The sequence below is a fragment of the Molothrus ater genome, chromosome 4, assembly GCF_012460135.2.
Source record: "Molothrus ater isolate BHLD 08-10-18 breed brown headed cowbird chromosome 4, BPBGC_Mater_1.1, whole genome shotgun sequence".
Lineage (NCBI taxonomy): Eukaryota > Metazoa > Chordata > Aves > Passeriformes > Icteridae > Molothrus > Molothrus ater.
In genome coordinates this window covers 69,776,671-69,799,890 of record NC_050481.2, presented here as the reverse complement: position 1 = coordinate 69,799,890, position 23,220 = coordinate 69,776,671, and the positions used below count along the sequence as shown (strand labels likewise).

Genomic DNA, 23,220 nt, shown 5'->3' with positions numbered 1-23,220 from the left:
AAACATTGTGTTAGGGTGGTAAATAATAAATAAAAGGGCTGTAAAGATCTCCTCTTGGAATTGATGTGGGTGAAGAATGGATTTGAATTCTTCTTTCTCTGCAGAGTCTAAACCTCTGGCTTTAAGATGTGGCTGAGGGATCTGTCCTGCTCTGCTTGCATGCAAACACTGATCTAAGCACAGCAGTAAAGTGGGAGAGAGATGGTAACCCACCATGAGAATAGGGAATAAAAGCCATAAAAATAATAATAACCATAAAAAACCCCAAAAGCAACCAATTCATCAAATTATGGGATCCTAAGACACAAATAGTTTTACAAGTGACACTTCAAAGCCACCTTTATGGTGCTTCCAGACTCTGTTACAATCATTGTTGTCTTCCTGTTGAGGGAACATGAACATTTTCAGCTACCTTGATGCTGTGTTCCATTTTCATTGGCTCTGTTGCTGTGTTGGCTTTGCTGTGTCCGGGCATTCCTTGCTCTGTGTTGAGGGCACGTGGGTGTGTGCACTGTAATAAATCTTGAATTTATAGAAGTCACTGTGGAAATCGGTTGAAAAGCTATCCTATTTTTTTTTTTCCTTTTTATAATCTGAAATTTCAGTGGTTTCTTCTTGTTTTAACAAAAGATTCCAGAAATACCATGGGTGGCAATATGAACCACTTGGAAAATAAATCTTTGTGGCAACTCCAGTTACCACCGTGAGCGTGGCGGCACCTGAGGAGCGCATTGGTGTGGTGCAGGTGGTGTGTGGAGAGTGGCTTTGGAGGAACCTCAGTCTGAGGTCCTGTTTTTGTGTTTCCATGAGAACCAGTGCCCTTGAGAGGCCCTGGGATAGGGCTGCAGGCTGGAGGAGCAGTGCAGGGCTGCAGAGCTGTCCACATGGAGAAGAGAAAGCTCTGGGGATACCTTTGACCATCTTCCAATGCCTGAAGTGGCTCCAACAGAGCTGGAGAGGGATTCTGGATAAGAGCCTGGAGTGACAGGACAAGAGGGAATGGCTTCCCACTGACAGAGGGGACTTTGAGATTAGTTATTAGGAAGGAGCTCTTTAGTCAGGCAGTGATGAAGCCCTGTCACAGAAGCTGTGATTGCTCCATCCCTGGAAGTGTCCAAGGCCAGGTTGGACAGGGCTTGGAGCAACGTGGGATCATGGAAGGTGTCCCTGCCCATGGCAGGGGATGGGAACAAGATGATTTTTAATGTCTCTTCCAGCCCAAACCATTCTGTGATTCATTCAGCAGCCCTGAGCTGTGGATAACACAGCACACAGGGTTTTTATAACAATGTATTTCTGTCTGAACCCAGCAGCAGCGTGACAAGGACGTTTGCTCTGGGAGATATGCTCGATATTCTGGTGACCTTTTCCTCTGGAAATCTTTAAATGCTGTGAATGTGGTGGTGTTTGGTGACTTTTAATCATGCCCTTGGTTTTAAGTGCAGTTTTGGTGTTAGTTTTCATGGTGACTTGAAGTTTTTGTTTTGTGATGTGTTGGGGCTGGGGCTGTGAGGTTGCAAGGATGGAATGGAAGGGAAATTGTAAGGATGCAGCAGGAGTGGTTCGGCTCTGAGAGAGGCCTGGGTTGCTCTGAAGGTGATGAGCTCAGCGGCAGGAATGTAATGCAAGAGGGGTGAAAAAGCCCCTCCCTGCTTTTCCTGCTGGAGTTTGATCCCTGAGCTATTCTCGGGTAGTTCTCTGCTACCAAGCCCTGCTTTAAAGTCTCAGTTAAACAAGGCACTTATTGTTGGTGCTCTCTGATTCCAAGTGATGGTGGCTGGCAGCCTGCTGGGTCTGAGGGAGGCAGATTTTGCAGCCCCAGAGTAGTGATTTACACAGGGTTGTTGTTGGATATTCCCTCTTTGGGGCAGTTTTCCACATCATGCTGTGAGACCACGTTTCCCTCACTTCCTGGAGCAGAAGGATGGAGGGAGGACTGGGGGCCACAGAAGAGATCAATGCCACAAAGGGAGTGAGGCGATTTCAGCTGTGGAGGGCCCTAAAGAGCTGAACTGATGTAAACCCAGGCAATTCCAGCTTGTAGGGAATTTTTGGTTTGGTAACTTTCATTTCTTGTATCCAATAGGTCTTTCAAGGGCTGCTGCAAAGCCTTTATAATGGCTTGAAAAGTTCATTTAATTCCACTTTTAGTGTGTGCGTCTGTACTTACTGAGTTCAAAGGCAGGAACTACCTTTTAAGAAATAAAGAAAATATTTGTTTTCCTGGCTGATGATGTAGAAAACTAAATGGATGTAGATAACTGTTGAAGAATGGATACTTAGTTATTCATTTCTTCACTGTTCATTATTCTTGATAATGCCAGATTTTCCTAAGTGTGTCCTCTAGATTGAGCTGAGTGGCATGGAGTAGTGTAGGTTGCTGGCACGCTCGGAATGACTGAAACATTGGACAGGATATGGTGATGTTGGCACATTTTGAGAAGGGGGAAGAAAAAGCACGTTGGTTTTGGATCATTTGTGTTGTGGAGTACTTACTCAAGCTCCCTTGTAGCTGATGTAGGCAGAAAATGCATTGTGCTAGGTGAAACAGATAGTCCTAGCCTATCCCTAAACTGGGAATTACAGAGGAAAGGAGGAGTTTCTTTTCCTTTATAAGAGTTGGTTCAGTTAAATTAATTTTTCAGGGCAGGTGGGGAATGGATTTTCTCCCAAAGAGGTTACACAGGTGCAACATTCAAGTGTACTCACCTGTTTCTGTTGGATGAGTATTTAGTCTGAAACTGAATTAAAAATTCTCCTGTCCCATGGGATGCATGTTCCAGGATATAGATGTAACCTCCTGCTTTGATCTCCAGTCTTCTTCTAACAGGATTTTCTCTTTTGAAATCAGCCACCGTTGTGATCCCAGCGGACTCTGCCAGGAAGATGTGCAGATCCTTTGGTTGAACTCCCGAAGCTCACAGAGCCTTTGGGAAAGCCTGGCAGGCTGGCACGAGGGTTGTTTTGCAAGAGCCTGGCTTTAGGAGTGGAGCTGCCCTGAGATGTTTTCTCTGAGCTGTCCTGTCTCCTACTGCTTGTTTCCTCTCTTGCATAACTCTTTTCCAGCAGTCAGAGCACAGGCTGACGGGTCACTTACACAGATTTAAGATGCTACTTCTAGGAAAAGGAGTCATCCTATTCCTGTGCATGTTCTGTTTGACTGTGGGTGTGAGATCTTGGTCAGGGAGCCCACACACCCTGGCAGAAGATTGTTATTTTTATGGGGTTATTTTTTATTTGGATCCAATCCCTGGCCTGTCCCGTGACTGATGCTGTCAGCACTACACGTACAGTCAGGGCTGTCCTTTAAGGACAGTACAAACTGGGATCTAGGTTTTCTGGGATTGCATAACTGTGCCCTCAGATGTGCCAGGGTGTACTGACAAACACACACACACGTGTGGTCATAGCTGGGATGTGCTCCTAAAACACCCACACCTGTTAATATTTCTCTTTGGGACCACTTCTGTCACCTTCCTCCCTTGTTGTTCCATAGACAGAGCTTGGAGGTTGACTTTCAATTTTCAAGAATGAGCCAAGGGGATTGGGGGGGGGCACACAAGGAAGCAAAAATTGTTAAAACTGCTTGATAGGTCGAGCTTTAACCCTGAGACAAAGATTGGTACTTCAGAGTTTTTACTCTGCTGCTTGGATGCTCTGACCCCACAGGACACTTCGTGCCATTCATTAATGCTTGCAGGAGCATAAAGTCCTCCCAGCAGACTAAATTAAATGTCCTTTTCTAGTCGTGGGCAGCTCACACTATTGCCCCAGTGGCATCTGGTGTCTCTGTTTGGCCTTTGAGAGAACTGGACAAAGGGCTGAGTGTGACCGTGGGCTTTGGAGTGAAGCACTGGGTCATTAATCTTTTTGTTCCCTGATTCCCTTGGGGTGGGATCCAGGGCTGTGGTGGGCAGGGATCCAGTCTTGATGATCTTACACATGAAAATTCTCCAGGGAGGAGCAGAAGAAGGGCCTAAAGAGAAGAAAGAGAGAACTGCTCAGACTGCAGGGTGAGATGGGAAGGGGGCAAATGGGAGGGATAATGGGGATGGGCTCCTGTTAGTAAATGTCCTCATGCTGCTGTGGGATGATGTCCTATGTGAGAGGGACTGTGTTGTTGGGAAGGCTGTGCTGGGGAGCTCCTCTTCCTGTGTCTGTTCTGTGAGTCCAGCTCTTTGTGTTCTCCCTGTATTGCTCCTCCAGGAGTGGAGGGAGAAGGTACCATGTGGGAACAGGCAGCTGCTGCACGTGGGATCTTCCAGTGTTTCTCCAATGTATGATGGAAATATTAGGTGGGGTTGTGGGATTTGGGGCTGCTGCTGACGTGTTCTGTTGTCACATTGCTGTTACAAGGAAAGAGCTGCAGGGCAGGAAGGGACCTTAAATTGTCTAATCTGACCTCCTGCCCCAAGGCTGGGTCAGATCTATCCAAACTTTCCCAGCAGATGTTTGTCCAAAGCAGTTGTTAAAAGCCTCCAGTGATGGACTTTCCTCATCGTCCCTGGGTGATCCTAGAAAGTCTGTCATTGTTCTTGCCATTACCAAGATTTTCCTGGTTTCTGACTTTGATTTCTGTGCAGCAGTTGAGAATTGCTGCCCTCTTGCCCTTTTGTTACTGTACAGAGTGAGCTGTTCAGTCCCCTGGAGCTGCCTTTGGGAATCTCTGGTCCGTGTCTTCCTTGAGCTGCATTGTCCAAAGCTTTCCTGGAGATCTGTGTCTGATACCTGCATGTACTGAGCCAGCAAACACCATTTTGTGACTCTCAAGTAGACTTTTGGGGTGTGATTAATGCATTTTAGTTTTGGACAAAGCACTGGTGAAGTGTTTTGTCATTGAAGGTTTTTTATGGCTTTGTCTTTTTACCAACTATAAGAACAGAGCATGTGCTTTTCTTGCCCAAGCACTGTCTTTTCCACAGGGATGTGTTCTGGATCTCTGACTGTTCCAGAATAATTCCTGGCTGTTCTAAGGTGAAGGAAGTCCTTGCCAGCTGCCCTGACCAAGGCTTTCCCCATGATCAGCTTGATCACAGCTCAGCCATTGTGCTTTGCTGCTCTGACCTGCCAGCTGTAGCTCAGGAGTGACCTTCCCTTCTCCCTCCCTGCCGTGATTACACTCTGTGCATCTGATTTTGTACCTGCTGTCCCTTTGTTCCCCTGAAGGACTCAGCTATTCATGCATTTCTATAGCTGGTAAAAAGATTATTCTGAGAGGTAGCACTCAAATGTAAAACAGGACAGAAAACAGATCAGTCAGCACTAGAAGCATTATTTGCTAAGGTAAACTCTTTCACTTTATTTTCTTTTTTGGAAAAAAACCCCCAAACCTGCCAGTGTGTATTTGTTCCAGGTATTTTCTCTGGATCTATTAACACCTCTATCATACCTTTCAGTGGGAGAGAGTAGGATGTGTGTGTGAAAGGTTTGTCTGCACACATAGGGCCTTTGTCCTGAGACAACTGAAGAAGCTTTCACCAAAATGAAGGCTGGTCTGGACAGGTCTGAAACATCTTTTGGCATCGACTTGTGTTTATTGCTGTGGGAAGAGCAGGTAGGGAGGAGCAGTCTGGCTTTTTTTTTTTTTTTTGTTTGAGCTATCAGTATGTATCTTTGAATCCCTCAGTGTTCTTGCAGAGTTTTTGTATGATAACTTGTGTAATGTGAGTCCCCAGTTTCTCTTGTTCTCTTTCCAATTGCAGTGAAAGCTCTGGTGTTTCATTCCTTACTTTTTTTCTCTGTCAGTTGCAGACACTGGGATCTTTAGTCATGTGGAAAACATTTTATTGACAGCTTTAGAGTCTGAAGTACTTGCTAGCACTGAAGAGGTGTAAAGTGATGTAGACTCTTGAGCAAAATCCCTTTTCCAGTGTTCCTTGATAAAGATTTCTTAGACCTGAAGAGTAAGTGAAGTGGCACAGGAGATTTGAAGCTCTCTCATCTGACCTCCTGCTCCAGACAGGGCCAGGATCAAAGGTAGGTTTCTTGTGAACTTTTTTTAGTCAAGAGTGGCAGGTTGATGCCATGCTTTGTGCCCTCATGGTGAGGAGTCTTTTCCTCCTGTCTGATCAGTATTTCCCTTGCTGTCAGTAATTCCCATTGCTCCTTGTCCTTTGGTTTCTGCCATCCAGTCTGGCTCCATCTGCTCAGTAAACCTCAGTTAAGTAGAGACAGTAACTGGATCCCCCACTAACCACCATTTCTTCTCCAAGTTCAACAACCCCTGTTCCTTCATTCCCTCTCACATCACGTGTTCCAGTCTGTGGGCTGCTGCCTTTCCAGCTCTGATCCAAGCAAATTTGAACCACAGTGTCATGGAATCACAGAATGGTTTGGGTTGGAAGGGACCATAAAAACCATCCAGTCCCACCCCTTGCCATGGGCAGGGACACCTTCCAGTATCCCAGGTTGCTCCAAGCCCTGTCCGGCCTGACCTTGGACACTTCCAGGGATCCAGGGGCATCCACAGCTTCTCTGGGCACCCTGTGCCAGGGCCTGCCCACCCTCCCAGGGAAGAATTTCTTCCCCATATCCCATCTATCCCTATCTGTCAGGTTAAAGCTGTGTGTTTCACCCATCCAGTTGGTTTCCTCCCATTTTTCTATGTTGATAAGCTCTGGGCTCTTGTTCTTTCCACCACATTGATGGCTGTTATCTTGTTTCAAAACAGAGATTAAAGCCAGAGGGTTCAATTCAAGGGAAGCAAACTCTGAATTTTCCCACTGGATTTGGAAGGAGAGGTCTCCCCTTAGGTTGTGTCCTGCTTGCTTCCCTGCACTGGTCTGTTCTTAGGAACATCCCGGGCTTAAATGGATCCAGCTAAATCTCATGCCTGGTGTTTTTTAATTTTGTTCTTCTCCACAAGGTACTCTCAGGTCTGCTGTTCCCAAAAGCACGCCAGTGAGCAGCTCAGGGCTGGACTTTGCAAGGCACAGCTGAGCGCTTCCCATGCCTCATCCCTTGGGTTTTGCCTTCATGCAGCTGTGGAACATTGTTGAGTGTCACCATTTTGCCTTGACTCTGTAAGAGCCTTTTCTGGAGACTTTCTGAATAGAGTTGCTCCCTGGTTTTGTATTTGTACCTGGGGCTTCTCTTTCTTAATTATTTCCTGATGTCGTTATTGGACCAGTGCATGAAGATAATTTAGAAATTGAAATCTGTACACCTTGGTGCTTGCAAATCCTCCCAGCTGAATCATCTTTTGGGTTTATGGCCATACATTCCAGTCTGTCATCCCAACTGATAATGAAAATATTACACAGCTCTTATGCCTGGCTGGACCCGCTTTCCAGTGCCCTCCCAGTTAGATAACAAACCCTTGATAATTGTACTCTGAGAAAGATGCTGTCATGCAGCCATTTTATGCTGATTACATCTAATTAATGTTTTCTTAGGTGCATCTTATGGGAATGTCATGTGGAACAGCATCAGAGCTAATACAGATTGCATTTCTGTATCTCCTTATCAATCCTGTACATTTTTTCCTGGTGATGCACAGATCCTTTATTGCTCCATAGATTTCTGATGCTAGAAGGAACCATAGAGGTGATGAGACCTGCCCCTGTCCACGCTGAAAATTCAACTGAACAAGTCACACCAGATTGATCAGGAGTTTTGTAACGGGACAGTTGTGACAGCTCCAGGAGATCAAGAGGAAACAAACGTGATGTGTTTATGGATCCCAAACAAAATTAAACAATTACCTGAATCCAGCCTTCGGAGCAGCCTTTGAACGGATCCCAAGCCTTTTTGTGCAGGGGCTGGGAACATAAAGAACGTGTCTAATCTGTACTGCTATCAGGCAGCAGTTATCAGTGCCTACGTGCTGTTACTCAGATCTCGTTAGCTGCCTAATTGGATAATAGGCAGGACACTTCACAACTGCATAAGTATATTAAGCTTAATCTGCTCTGGAGCAGGGAGGGGAAGATGGGCTCGGTGACAAATGGACACAAGAAGATGCACAGTGGGGCAGGGGTGTAAATATGGGGCTGTGTCCCCATCAGTCCCAGTAACTTTCTGAGGCAGAGGCTCTGTGTGTCTGCAGCATTGACATCAGTGCTGGAGTCCCAGCGCAGAGACTTCCAGACTTTACTCATATTGGCCAGGCAATTTCACCTCCAAAAGCACAGTTTTGCTAGTAGCTAAATCCCTTTCTAACTTCTTTTTAATAAAATGTGTGGTATAACTTAATACCTGTTTTTAAATCCAACATGACGGAACAGAGAGAGGGATCCTGTGTGTTTGTGTGATACTGGAACTTTGCAGCATGTTGCTGGTCCTAAAGCTTGTTTCCAGCACATGCAGATCACAGTGGACAGGATCAGAAAGCTTCCACAGCTCTGTACATGGAGAGGAGAAGCTGTTTGATTATTAATTACTCTTCCCTTTCTTTCCAGAAAAAATGCAGTCACTGCAGTTACCCAGTTTTAAACTTTGGAGTGGGTTGCCTCTTTCCAAAGGTGCAATGAAACCTGAGGCAGATTCTTGTAGATGTGGGTATGAGCACATTTCATGAGTTGTCACCACCTGTTCTATTCTCAGGAGAAGGGATCTGCAAGGGACAATTCTGAATGCAAAAGATGCATCTGCCAAGGGGATCTTTAGCTCAAGGTGATGGGAGAGTGACTGTGAACTGTGTCTTCTCCATTTTTTTTCTGGATTCCCTTGGGACTGGTGGTGTGTTTTCACAGAAACCCCAAACTGAGCCCAGCTTTTGGTCCTGTATCCTTTGTGAGGTGCCTACAGCTTTTCATTAATTTCTTGCTTAACCTCATAGAAAAAGTATCTTCACCTTGTGCTGTCCAGCATCTGCCTGTAGCCAGGCAGGACAGACACGAGCCAACCTCTTAATCTGTAAGTGTCTTAAGGAAATGTAAACTCCATTAAGTGTGTTTATCACTGAGCAGCTCATTCCCAGCTGTGCAGAGCACCTTGTGGTTGGTTTGTATGGGATGTACAGAGGATTCTCTGCTGCTTTGTCCTGACATCTGTGTTTGTGACCAGCAAGGGTGAAGAGCAAGGCACTTTTCAGGTTCTTGTCACTAAGGGTTAAGTGTGAGGACACTGTTCCACTGTACTGTGAATTTAAAGCCTGCTGATTTTCCCATGGAAAAATGTTATTTAAAAACAGAACCCTAAATTGCTTTTATTTTGTATGAAGGGAAGACGCCATGGGGTGTTTGGTCCATGCTGGTGTAGGCAAACTCCCAGATGGTGGAACTAAAGAATAGTCATTGAATACAGAAGAATTTTTATGGTTGTCCACACCTGGTCTGGTGCCTGCACTAAAAGCATGATCAGCAGGGAAAAATGGTATTTTTTTCCAAAGGGTAGCTCACATCTCAGCAGCCAAATTCCTGGAACAGGCTCTGGAGAGAGCCTGTGTCCTTGTTCGGCTTACGTAGTCCCTCTGAGGCACTGGTAGGGGGTAGCTGCAGGTAACTCTTCCCTTCTGCTGCTTGTGCCTGGGTCATGCTGCAATTGGAGGCATCCAGGAGAAATGAGGGAGAGTGGGCTGCTACAGATGGTCTCCCCAAAGTGTTGGATGTGTTGATAGCATGTTTTCTTTAGCTATACACACCAATATTGCCTCTATCTCCCATCCAAATCTGCTAGGTATTGACGTGGACTCAATCCGTCATCAACTTCGAGTTGGGCTTGACTTCAACCTGTACTTATTAAAGAGTGAAGAAGGCTCTGTCATATGCAGTTGATATGGGAATTTAGAAATAAAAGTGCATATTAAACTATCAGTAGCATTTTCCTCCCTCTTTATCTGGAAAAAAAAAATAATGGCATGGGTTGTTTTCTTCCTCCTGCGTGGGCAATTTCTAGACATGCCCAGCACCGGCAGGATTGTTTTTCAGACCCAAGATAACCCTTAGGGTAGTCCTGTCTGCCCCTGCCTGCTACAGATCAAACCCACACGTAGACATGCAGGAATTCAAAAGCAGAACACCTGCTTGGTTGGTCTCTAGTGCGTTCTTTGCAGAAAGTTTTAAAAATGTGTTTTATCAGGACAATGAGGAGGTGAGATTTGTGACTGCTGTGGATTCATCTCACCCTTGTGGCTGAGCATGGATGAGCTGTCCTTGTAGAGGGAGCCACAGAAGGATTGTGTCACTCTAGGTCTTCATTAGGGTTGTTAAGCACTATTTTAAGTTTCCTGAGCTTAAGTCACAGCAGATCTGATGTCTGGAGTCAAGGCTTGGCCTGTGGCAGGCAGTTCCTTTGGAAAGCTGTGCAAAGATCCTCGTGTCTCTCCAAAGCAGTGCCCTGTATTTCAGAAAGGAACATTGTGAGCGAGGAGAACAAGTTTCAGATCACATGTTCCCCAGCAAATACTGTCCTTTCGATAGGAAGACTTGTTGGAGAATGTTAATTGAGTCCCTTTTTAAATGAAGGAGGCTTTGCTTCCTTCCCAAGTTTTCAAAACAAATTTTCCAAATACAGTGCCTATGTTTCATTCAAGTGTAAATCCTTTCTCTTTAACCTGGAAGTTATCCCAGAAAAAAGCCTATCCATTCACTGCAGGACAGACCTTTGTGGTTGTAGAGGAAAAAAAAGGAGTGGATCAAATTGTCCAAACAGGAAGGGTATTAAGAAAAGCCTTTGCTCAGTGAGCGGAGCTCTCATTTCGGTTTAAATAGTGTCCTACAAATTCCACTTTACATCTCCATTGCTTTTGAAGCATCACACAATGATTGAGGTGTCTGCTAAATTTAGAAATGACAATTTTTTTCCTGCCAACACGCCAGCCTAGCTGGAGGGATTTCAGCATGCAGTTATGGGACGGATGCAAGTGGTGATTTGAAATTTAGTGGCTTGTTATCTCATCTGACTTGCACATAGCTCTGTCCTGGTGGGGATTTAATACCTTACACTGATGCCTTTTCATTCAGAGGGCATTAGTGGAAATGCTTTTCTGGCACAGCCAGGTGCTTGTGCTGTTTTACATTCGGTGGAGCTGAGGTACCGAAAGGATCCAGCGTGGTGTGCTGAATAAAATGAGCTCCCACCTAAACACGTTGAAATTGTGCTTTATTTTGAGCAAGTTATGGGTAGGATTGTCACTCTTTTACTGCAGTCACATGGGAAGGCTTTGGAAGCAGAGACAAATCACAAGTGTCCCAATTCACAGTTTCTACTGTTTACCAGATGACAAATCTTCCTGCTCTCTGAAAAATGTCTTAGATCTAAAATACATCTTCTTTTTTTTTTTCTTTCCTCAGCCTGTGGTATTTAATTACTCTCTTTCTGAGCAACATTTCATCTCAGTTCTGTGAAGCTGTTTGAGGCACAATTTATGCAGAGGATCAATACTAAAGTAAACTTCCCTTTGTTTTGGTAAAATGTCTTTATTGTCACAGAAAAGAAACATTTTGAATTCAGGTGTGTCGGGGAGAATGAAAGGCACCTTGCAGCAGTGGTAATCCATCACTGGAGTGCATCCCACAGCACTCCAGGCTCCACTTTACCTGCAAGGCACTCAAAACCTCAAAGCACAAGAAGTCGACAAGAGAGGTTTTCAGTTGAAATCTCCAGACAAAATTTCATCCTCGGGCTTTGTTTTGAAGTTTGCAGCAAGATGGGAGCAAAGGTGAAGGTGTCATTGTTGTGTTTTCATCTCTTTCCTCACCCACCCTTCTGCTTCTTGTCTTTGGTGTTGTTTGACCTTTAAAGATCCCTTGCAGCCCCAATTATTCTGTGATTCCATGATTCATGAGCTGTTTCTGCTCTCTGCTCCATTCTGCACTCAGGAGGAAAATCACTCAGCGGGGAGAATTGTTCCTGTCGCTTTACAGCAGGGATGTGGTCCTGTATAAAAGATTTTCCATGGCAATACTGATTCCTTTGGATATCTCTGTGTTACCTGGGTGCAGACAGTCTGTAGTGAGGAGACTCCTTTTGTACTGAAATATTTCTTATCGTTGTACTCAAATCCATGGGGAAAATTTCCCATCTTCTTCAAGGGAAGCTTTTTGGGACCAGACAGCCACTCTGCCAGCCATAACCCAGCCTTTAGGATCTAAGGACTTGCTTCCCAACCCGAATTCCCCTGCCCTGGGCTCTGTGCTGCTCTGGGGTGAGTGCAGACAGTCTGTAGTGAGGAGACTCTCTTTCCTTTTGTACTGAAATATTTCTTATCGTTGGGGAAATGGGGAAAAATTCCCATCTTCTTCAAGGGAAGGTTTTGGTGGGACCAGACAGCCACTCTGCCAGCCATAACCCAGCCTTTAGGATCTAAGGACTTGCTTCCCAACCCGAATTTCCCTGCCCTGGGCTCTGTGCTGCTCTGGGGTGAGTGCAGACAGTCTGTAGTGAAGAGACTCTCTTTCCTTTGGTACTGAAATATTTCTTATCGCTGTACTCAAACCCATGGGGAAAATTTCCCATCTTCTTCAAGGGAAGGTTTTGGTGGGACCAGACAGCCACTCTGCCAGCCATAACCCAGCCTTCAGGATCTAAGGATTTGCTTCCCAACCCGAATTCCCCTGCCCTGGGCTCTGTGCTGCTCTGGGGTGTGTTTGTGCAGGCAGCAGGATGGAGAAGGCTGCGTGAATCGCAGCGTGCTGAGGCCAGCCCTGGGTACGTGTCTGCTGCCTCAGAGCTGGAACATGTGGTTTGTTTAATGCTCCAGCAAAGCACGAGCCCAGGGAAATTCTCTTTGATACAGCTGCACCTGGAGAGACATATTTTTCCTGGAGTCACGTCTAGTCTGTTCCAGGCTGAAGTTGATCCAGTTACTGTGGGAGTAAATCCATGTGGTGGTTGGCTTTTTTAATTCTGGTGCTCTTCCCATAGTGTTGCTGTTGTATTTAATGATTTTTCCCTGTGGCTTGAATGGTAAAGATGGGGTAACTGCTTGGGGATGGCTTAAAATCAAAGATTCAGTGTGGGTGTTGCTTTCAAAAAGAGAAGAAATAATGCTATTTCGAGAGCTGTGCTGCTATTTCAGGGCAGTTTGGTAGGTCTGGGTTCTGAGAAGTGGTGAGGAAAAATAATTGCTTTTGGCTATCATGTCTCATATGGTGTGTCCTGAAATGATCCTCATGTACACATAGAGCTGGAACCCGTACTGAGCCTCTCTGCATGGGCATTTGTTCCCTGTCTCACCCTCCTGGTACAGAGGATGGGAGGAGAAGAAAAGATTCCTGTTGAAATTTTGCTCCCAAGCATGCTGCAACAAATTTAAAACCCCAAACCACAGCAAATTCCCAAGTGTAATATGGACACCAGTGTTTATTTGACTGAGACATGATTGTGTTCTGAGTTGTGCAAACACAGGCATATTTCCCATTTAATTAAGGCTCGTCTTATGAATTAAGATTTCCAAACAATTGGAGAAAGAAGGATGGTGGAAGAGATAAGATCTCAAGGTTGTGCAGACGGGATAGGGTACAGCTTGTTTTGGCAGCTGGAATGTGACTTTTGCAGGAAACTTGTTTGCAGCATTGTTCTATTAATTATGCCAGTGTTTTTAGCTTATAACTTTTTTTTTCCCCTGTAGTTTACTGTCTGTCTTTCCTTCCTTTTACAGTCCTGAAACACCAAACTTGGCTTCTGCCAGGAGTGTAGGAGTGGCAATACCTCCCAATGCTCAGTGTGATTGAGGAGCTGGAAATAGGGCTTGGCAGAGCTGGAGATAGGGAACAATTCCCACTAAGGGTCCACCAGAGCCTGGCAAGCTTGTAAAGACACAGGAAAAGACAGGACAGTTTGGGGCTGGTTGTTGCTTGTCCTGTTTAGTTCAACAACTCCAAGTTGTTCCTGAGCTGTCAGCCCTTGGTCCTGTCAGGCTGACAGAGCCAGACTGCAGCTTGATGCACTGCTTTAGGTTCTGGCCAGCTGTTGCTAGATCCCTGGTGCTCAGTAGGATTTGGAGACCAAAGGCACCGGAATTCTTGGCTAGATCACAATTTCTGTCACCAGGGTTGAGGTGGGAATATCCTGTTCACTGCAGCAGGTTGAGTACAACTGGGGGTCCCCCTGTTCTTCAGCTTCTCCTGACAGCAGGGGAGTGTTATGGCAGTAACAGCTGTCTCTGTGATGGGTGGATATTGTGGGATGCATTCTGGGTAGGTGGGACCTTCTGCCTATCTGCAGCGTTCCAAACAAGGGGATGCTGATGTGCCAGCTGCAGCACGCGCTTGTTCAGTCTGCAGGGGATTTGCAGAGCAGTGGCTGTGCTGGATTTGCTCCCGTGTTGCCCAAGGAACGTGCCTAAGCTGTTCTTTTTGTCCCTGCAGTGGAACTCCTTTCAGCTGTGTAATACTGTAGCCTCAGGCACATGAACCATGGCGTTGCAGTTGTGCTCCTGCTGGATACAGGGACAGGAGGAGCTCTGTAGTCCAGACTATATTCTCAGCCCATTTCTCTGGGAATCACTTGAGGATGATGGCTGCCTCCAGAGGGGTTTGTGATGGTGGAGAGAATCCTCTAGTCCTTCATTTTATCCCCACACTGTAAATCAAGATGCTGCCCCACTCACCAAGGTGTGTTCCTGGCAGCAGCTCCCATCCCAGCCCTTTGGAGCTGGCAGAGCCTGCCACGTTCTCACAGTACCCTTCAGCCAGAGGAACACAATTATTTTCATTTCTTTTTCCTCAGATGAGGAGGATTTGAAAAACACATAATGGTGCATTCTATCAGCGAGTTTTAAATGGTGTGATTCATCCCCTGTGCTCTTGGTGTGACGTTCCTTGGTTTATTTTTTTGGATATCCGTGCAGTTCTGTCAGTGCCAAGCACTGTAAGGAAGTGCCCCGTGGCAGACAACCTGCTCTGCCCATATGTTCCCTTTAAAAAAAAAAAAAACAACCCAGCTCATAATAGGAAGTCTTTATACTGCATGCCAAGACGCTTGGGGCTTGTTAAATATATTCTACTTGTCAACAACTACCCAATTTAAAAAGTAGCCTTGGTGTGAATCAGCTTTGAACAAGTTCATTTGACTCAAGGGATATTTGCAGGCATTAAAACAAGTTGGATCACAGTGGTAAAAATGTGCAGTTGTTTCCTGATCAAAAGCACCAACCAGTGTCCTTTTTTTGGTTTTGTTTTGTATTAATCTCTTTTCAAAAGTGCAGAGATTTTCCCAGCTGGTGATTTTGGAAGTTATTGGGGCGAGTGTTTCTGGGGACCACTGCGTTGCTGGAAAATCGAGTGGCAAAGGAGGTGCCTGGTGCCTCCAAAGCAGCAGGAAATCTTATTCTGGAACTTGTTCCACTATCTTTGTTGATTGAGAGTTAATTATAAAATATCAAATCTCATGGTTTAGGGTCTTTTTCAGCCTAAGTGGTTCTCTGAATGCTGCGGTTTATTCTCTTCCTCCCTTCTGCGTTTTTCCTGGATGATGGTGTTGTGGAAAGAGGCAAAGGGGATGGCTGTCCTGGATCATACTTGCAAAAAAATACCATTTCTCAGAACAATTTGTTTTTGTTGTTGTTGTTGTTGAAGAACTCAGACATTTCTGCTTCACTTTCTGGCCAGCAGTGCAGGACCACAGAGTGGTGCTGTGGTGGCAGCCTGTATTCTGCATAAGGTGTGTGATGGGCTCAGCTTTCATATCCAGATTTGGGCTTCTTCTCTTTCATAACTTTTGGAGCAGTTTACAGAGTTTATTTGTTTTGTGTGCACTGAAGAAGCACAGCTTCTTCTCAGCTTGGGAAGAGGAGCCAATTTAGTATTGCCTCTTCCCTGTCTCTCCTGAGATGAGGGGAGGGAAAATTCTTTCAAGTGAGGGGGTAAATGAAGTTAAGGCTTCAAGTCATCCTCTCAGAGTAAAGGAGACCTGAGTTTGGACAGGAAAAGGTTAATGCTGTATTTCCCTCTCTTTTGGGATGTGTCCAGAGGAAGAAGAGCACAGAGCCAGCCTGAGAGTCCCTGTTGTCTTCAAAAAACCAGTGCTGAGGAGGTTTGGGAGTGAGCTGCAGGTTTGGTGTGTGGGAAGAACGGGAAGCATTTTGGCATGCTGCTGTCCAAGAGTACACGTGGTGTGTCATTAATGCCTTTCCTTCCTTGATGTCTGATCCAGCCTCAGCTCCCTGTGTGTCAGTCACTGGGCTGGGTCAGTAATTTGTAAATGGAGCTGGTGATGCTGATGTAAGATCAGCATTTTCAGTGCCTTGAGCCATGCTTGGTGGCTTGGGCTTTTACAGGGATAAATTGTGGTGGATGGTAGCATTTATCTTCAGTTCCAGCTTGTTTTTGTCTCACAGCCACCTCTATAAATTCCAGCAGCTCTCTGGAAATCAAACCACTTCATTTCAGATTCTGCCTGTGGAAATACAAGGCAGGACACAAGTTGCTTGTTGGCACAGGAGTGCCGGCTTGTTTTTGGGAGTCTGTGTCCCTTGTACCACCTTGGTGACAAAGATGAGCCTGGTCATCTTTCCACCCTGAGGGCTGGTGGGCAGAGATGAGGCATGCAGGATAAATGGTGTGGGATGCAGCAGAGAGGGTGCTGCAGAGATGCTGGTGATGTTCCACCCAAACCCTCCTTGAGACCAGGCAGGGTTGCTCACTCAGGCTCACGTGTCCCTGTGCAGCATCTGCAAGGCTCTTTGCTCTGCTCAGGTAGGAAGAGGTGATGGGGGGATGGAGTCTCACCGAGAGGACAAGCAGGGATTGTGCATGTCTCCTTTGTTTCCAGTATTGGAAAGCTGTTCAAGGAGATCATGCTGGTGATGGTCCTACTTGGAGCAGAGCCTTTGTGACCCACACTTGAGTTGCTGTGAGCTGTCAGAACAGATCTCTGCCCACACCTGGGGAGCAGAACTGGACTGGGGCTGAGTGACTCGTTCCAACTGCTGCATCCACCTGGAAAACCTGCTCACACTAAAATCCTGGCTTGGATAAAACCTGAGCACAAGGCTGGCAAGGAAGTGTCACTTTTGCAGATGGTTTCAGCCCAGCAGCTGGAGGTGAGCTGCCAGCACTTGCAGGTGTAACACGAGTTAACCTTGATCCCAGTGGTGCTATACTGTCAGTGACAGAGGTTTATGAGGAAGGGCTCTGGCATGTGCAGAGAAGGCTGTGGAACATCACCCTGCTCCTGCAGCTCTGCAGGTAGCTGAGTAAACGAGGTGTGTCTACTTGCAGTGCAGTAAAGCTCCTGTGCAGCTGCAGACACAGCTGGCTTGGACTGGTGTTTGCACAACGCCTGTACAAAGGCAGCTTGGAACATCTGGTGTCATCCCATGTCTGACTGGTGGAGGACTTAGGATCAATTAATAGCACTCCTGAAAGGGTGTAAGTGGTGATTTTGAAAAGAGCTGTGAGTTTGGTGTACAGCCTGCTGGGTTAAAAAGGAGGGAGAAGGGAAAAAGAGACATCTTTCAGTTTGACATATTTACAGCCTGGAGAGCTTGGAAAGAGCATCTTGAAATAAAAGGCAGCAAGGATTAATGTGCTTGTGTTTGAGAAGGCTGATGAAAGGGGGAAGGAGGGAGAAGTTACAAAATGTTTGTTTTGTTGTGCCAGGAGCTGAGGAGAACCACAGCTCGCAGCATCAGGAGGCACTGACAGGCAGTGCTGGAGCCAGCCCAGAAATCCCTTCCACTTCACTTCTGTATCTGCTCAGAGATATGATGTGTCCTGACCCGTGCTCAGGGAGCAGCCTGAGTCTGAAACCTGCAAATGTGGTAAAGGAGATAAAATTGCTCCAACCAGAATAATCCTTCCAAGCACTTCTCCCTCAGCTTAGGGAAAAAGGTGCATTAGAGATGATGACTGGAAATTTTGTTATCGCAGTTACTTAGGTGAGGGTTATGCACTGCAGCCATGCTCAGCACAAGGAGTGCTGGGCTGTGTAATGAGTTAATGGCCTAAAGACTGCAGTGTCTTTACATCTGCTGAATAAGTCACCTTTCTCTTTCTCTTTCACCTTTCACCTTCTCTTCTCTTTCTCTTTCTCTTTCAAAAACTCTTTGGTGGAGCTTTTCCCTTCAGGCTCAGCTAACAATGCTTTCAGATAAACACTTCTCCTTGTGCAGCTGATGAAATAACAGAGCTTATTACACTATTGAAAAAAGGCTTTTGAAACTCTGGATCAAAAAGTTTGCTGGTATTATTATTTTTTAAAAAAAATTTTTTTACTGTTTTCATCATGGTAGATTACTGAGGTGCAAAGGCCACAAAATTTTGGTTTGCAATTCAAACCTGGCCATCTCCAGTGAAGTGGCAGGATAATTCCCAGCACCACAGCTGGGTCTTCTGCTGGGACTGGAGTGTGAATGTTTATGACAGATTGGATCCTGAGTTGAAAGCTTCAACCAGTATCCTCTCTGTCTTTAGAGGAAAGTATTTCAACAGCTGATTAGTGTCATTGTTAAAATTAGATATTTCATTTTTGTTGTGTTTTTTTTTCTGGCTTCTGCTCTTGGTTTCTCAATCTCACTTTGTGACTGCTTAGATTGAATTAATTTGGTGTCAGATTTTCTCTGTAAACACTTTCAGGCTGTGATGACAAACCTGTATTATAAACACATGTGTGTGCAATGCCCCTTGGTGTGTTGATAGTATTTTGAATAGCTGCACTTAAAGTAATGAGGAAATAGTAGTGTGTTTATTTCTTGTGCTTCCATTTAGGCTTTCAGCTGACTCTTGTTGCTTTTATCCAAGCTCCTTTCAAACACAATATCATTGCTTAGCTGTCTGATTAGGGATGATGCTGAATTCTCATCAAATAGAAACCTACAGGGAATAAAGTGATTCTGGTAAATTTTTCTGCTGGTCTGTGCAGTCAGCAGGGAATTTGTTTGTGTTGATGGTGCATTTCTCACCCTCCAGACTGGCTGTTACACTTGTTAGTGTGAAGGCTGTTGATTCAACACAATTTTAGAGCACTCAGAAAGGTCAGGTGACCTTTTAAAACCGTCTGTGAGCTCCCTTCCAGCTCAGCCATCCTGAGACAGGAATGCCAGGGGTCAGCAGGATGGATCTCTCCTCTCCATGCCCTGAAAATGCAAGTGGGCAGCAAATGCCACCTGAACACCTGAAATAGTGACAGGGGTGAGATGGGTGCCTCTGGGATGACCATGAATGTGGTCTGGGGGTGCCAGCAGTCCCAGCTCATGGGTAAATGACAACCTGCTGTGTGATACAGAGTCTGGAGGAAGGTCACTTTTTAAAGATTAACCAATCCTGGTGGAAAACCCCAAACAAACCCCCAGATCCTGACCAACCTTCAGCCAACCTTTAAAGCACACAAACCTTGTTTTCTGAGCATTGCCTTGCCCAGGTCTTTGTGTCGCCAGGGCTACAACAATACTGCCACAGGAGAAGTTGGGTGAGCTAAGAATAGCAGATTTCCTTGAGAAATGCTTTTGTTTATTTTGGTTTTCTATTTTTAAATAGTTGGAGCCTTAGCGACCTTTTTCTGAGGGGTCCTAGAAGAATTGCCTGGTCACAGGGTATTGTTGTAGTAAAGAGGGCAGTTGTGAACTGCCTTGATTCTCTGGCTTCTTCCTTGTGACCTGCAAGGCTTTGTGGGCAAAATAATGGGAAAAAAAAAATATCATGAAGTTGTCACCCCACTGAACTTGTAGCGAGTACAAATGCCAGAAATGGAAATGCAAGATTCTGGCTTGGTAGAATGATGCCCATCTCAGAAGATATATTTTTGCAAAGATTTGTCTGCTGAAAAACAGCAGTTATATTCAGGAATTTTTTTTTTTGGGAGGGGTTGGTTTTAGGGATTTTTTATGTCATTTGAGGTTTTTTTTGAATGAAGGAAATGGACAGGAGTGAGAGGGGATGAATTGAGGGTAATTTCTCCTAAGGAGTCAGGGACAGAATGGTGATAGAGACTGAGAAAAGGGGGCAAGTCTGGAAGTAGAAGTGATTAAAACATCCTGAGTGAGGCACTTAGAAGCACAAGAGCTAAGAGGATTGAAACTGTATGTTTTAGACAAAAGGAAGATGTGTATTTGGATATTTTCTTCTTGTGGTTAACCAGTGCCTCTTGGCTGTCTCACAGGAGCTCTGTAAGCAAGACAAAGCAAAGAATTTTACTTTGAGTGAAGCTGTGATTTAGTGCTACCCTTGCTCTTAGCTGCACACCAAGTAAAATTACAGTCTGAGGGAGATTCACAGTAAGACAGCCAACACACTTCTTACCCCTGTGATTAAAAGAGAAAAGAAAAAAAAACAAAATACAAAAGAAACAAGCCTTTTTGGCAGTCAAGAAGAAGTAAAAAGCCAAATTCTCGTTGTGTCAGAGGACCTGGTAATACCCACTGGCTCGAGAGCCTTGACTTGGCATGTGCTGAAGGGAGAGCACTGCACACAATGGGTGACAGAACAAGAGGATACAGTCTCAAGCTGCACCAAGGGAAATATAGGTTGGATGTTAGGAAAAAGTTTTTTACAGAAAGAGTGATAAAGTTCTGGAATTTTCTGCCCAGGGAGGTGGTGGAGTCCCCATCCTTGGGTGTGTTTAACAAAGCCTGGATGTGGCACTGGGTGCCAGGGTTTAGTTGAGGTGTTGGGGCTGGGTGGGACTCGATGATCTTGAAGGTCTCTTCCAACCTGGTCATTCTGGGAATTCTGTTTTATGTGCTTGTCTCACCCATGAGCCTACCAGAGGGAATAATTCATACTGAAATAAAGTGTATTGGGGGCTTTCTAAATTTATACCACCTGTTCATTCCCCTGTGGAATGTGCATCCTGGTTGGAAAGCTCAGGCTTTTGCTGAATCTTAATTGCCTTTCCCTGCTGATCATATGGTACAGGTTGTTGGCTAATTAAGGGTGGTTTCCAAATCAGGGTTCTGTACACACAGAATACCCTGCTATTTTCTCATCTGTCTAGACAGGTCACCTAATCCAGTATTAAAATGCTGAAACAGGAGGGAAAACATTTTCTTGGAGCTTTCATGTGAAGAATTCACAGGAGCTTGCCAATGCCAGGATGAGGGAAGCTGTGCTTAAAGAACTGAGCTAAAACCCTTCAATTCCTACTGAATATAGGTGGCAGAAAAGATGTTCCTTTACTGTGGCAATGAAAATACATGGATCAAAGTGTTCTCAGGAGAATGAGAAGGGGAGAGGGTTGTAGAATGTCTGTGGGAGGGAATTCTCCCCTTCTGTTCTGCCCTGGTGAGACCCCACCTGCAGTGCTGGGACCCCCAACAGCAGAAGGACCTGGAGCTGCTCGAGAGAGTCTGGAGGAGGCCATGGAGATGCTCCAAGGGCTGGAGCCAGGCTGGGAGAGCTGGGAATGTTCACCTGGAGAAGGGAAGGTTGCAGGGAGAGCTCAGAGCCCCTTCCAGGGCCTAAGGGGGGCTTAAAAAAAAGACAGAGAGTGATTTTTACACAGGCAGACAGTGACAGGACAAGGAGGGAACAGTTTTAAATCAGAAAGAGCTTTAGATTGGACTTTAGGATGAAGGTCTTCCCTGTGAGGGTGGGGAGGCCCTGGCACAGGGTGCCCAGAGAAGCTGTGGCTGCCCCTGGATCCCTGGAAGTGTCCATGGCCAGGTTGGATGGGGCTTGGAGCACCCTGGGCTAGTGGAAGGTGTCCCTGCCCATGGGAGGGGGTGGAATGGGATGAGCTGGAAGGTCCCATCCTTGAGAATTCTGTGATCTACCTTCTGTTGGGCTGTGGCCGTTGGAAGCTGCTGCAGTGGCAGTTGGAGCTGATGCAGGGCCAGCTGGGACAAGCTGCAGTGGCAGAATCAGAGTTTGCACACACTGTGCAAATCCCTCTTGCAGGTGAGTCCACAGGAGGGTGGATTGAGCTGTGAAGCTGTTTCAGTTGAAACCAAACATTTTCAAAAGTGTTGCCAGAGCTCCAGTGGGACCATTCTCCTCTTCATACCACTGCCTAAATCCCTGCCGACTGCAGTCTGGTGTCAGCTCCCTTACAGAGAGTGGATATTGCTTGGTCAACAAACATAAATTCTCTAAAATCCTGGAGAAAAAGGAACTCTCCAAATGAAACTGCTTCATTAGTTCCTGTGATCATATTCTGCAGTAGGCCAGCAGTTTTTTTAAGTCGACCCTTCTGGTGATGGAAGAGAGGAGTAGGAATCTTTGTCAGTGGTCAAGTGTTGGGAGAATTGAGGAAGAACTCAGAATGGATATCCAACAGCTTGGCAACAGGTAGAGGCAGCACACTATGAGCTCCTTGGATATCTCTGTTTGGGGAGGGAGGAGGGGGAGGCAAGGAATTGTGTTTGTGCTTTATCCAAGTTACTGGGCATCAGCTGATTCCAGGGCTGATAAATCCTGGGCTGTGTGTTTATCCTCTGCAAGTTGGGACTCATGTCAGCTCAGGTCTGGAGGGGTAGGGATCTCTGCACCCTGTTCTTTGTGCTCCTGAGGGCAGGTGTGAACCACCCAGAACCAGGTAAACACATGCTGGCTTTTGTGATTAAAGACATCCTATACTGGAAATCCCTGCTCTGGGTTGAACCTTAACCATGGGCTCAGGTCATGGTCCCACCTACTAAAATGATGTGATGGGACCTGAGAAATAAGGGTAGATAGCAGTAAAAAGGTGTCTTCTAGAAGTTTGCCAAGGAAAACAAGGTCCTGCTTGGAGGAGCAGTTGAATATATTGGTAGGTGGAGATTTGGGTGGATTTGGACTAGTCAGGACTGGTGTGGGTTTGAACCTCTCATCTAAGCCTGATGTGGCAGGACAGTGTTGGCTCCAGGGGCTGCATTTTGTGAAATTTTGGAGTGGCCCTTGTTGACTTCCATCGCTTGAAACATTTTCCTGCCTGTCCCATTTCTGTAATGGCTGGCTTGGGATCCAATGTCCTTGCTTTGAGCTAAATCCTCCTTACCTCCTCCCCTACTTAGAGGAGCTGAAATTCAGGCTTTGTGGTTGCCACAGTGGCAAAGTGGAGCTTCATTGCTGGGTTGTGGAGCTTGTCAGCACTGGGGACATGGTTTTCTTTCTTTTAAAAGCCTTCACCACAAAATTACCACTTTTGGAGGGTATATAAAAAGATGGGCGTTTGAAAGTCCTTTGACTTGTTTGGAAACAGTCTACATGGCATGAAAGGGTGGAGATTTCTGAAGTTCTTGGTGCTCTAGGCTAAAAAATTGTTTTGCATCCCAGCTTGACCTCAGTTATCCTTTCTGTGCATCCCATGTTGAAGGCTGGGTCTAACTCACCAAGCTTTTCTTTTCTGCCGGACTTTTTCATTTTTGAATCCTTTCAACTGCAGGAGGATAAGCTGGATCTGAACACAACAATTCCCTTC

The 23,220-nt window shown here is 45.7% G+C and overlaps 1 protein-coding gene across 1 annotated transcript in view; it reads left to right on the top strand.

Moving 5' to 3' along the window:
* SMOX (spermine oxidase) overlaps positions 1–23,220 on the top strand; it is a 52,240-nt gene that overhangs the window by 3,096 nt on the left and 25,924 nt on the right. The window lies entirely within an intron of this gene.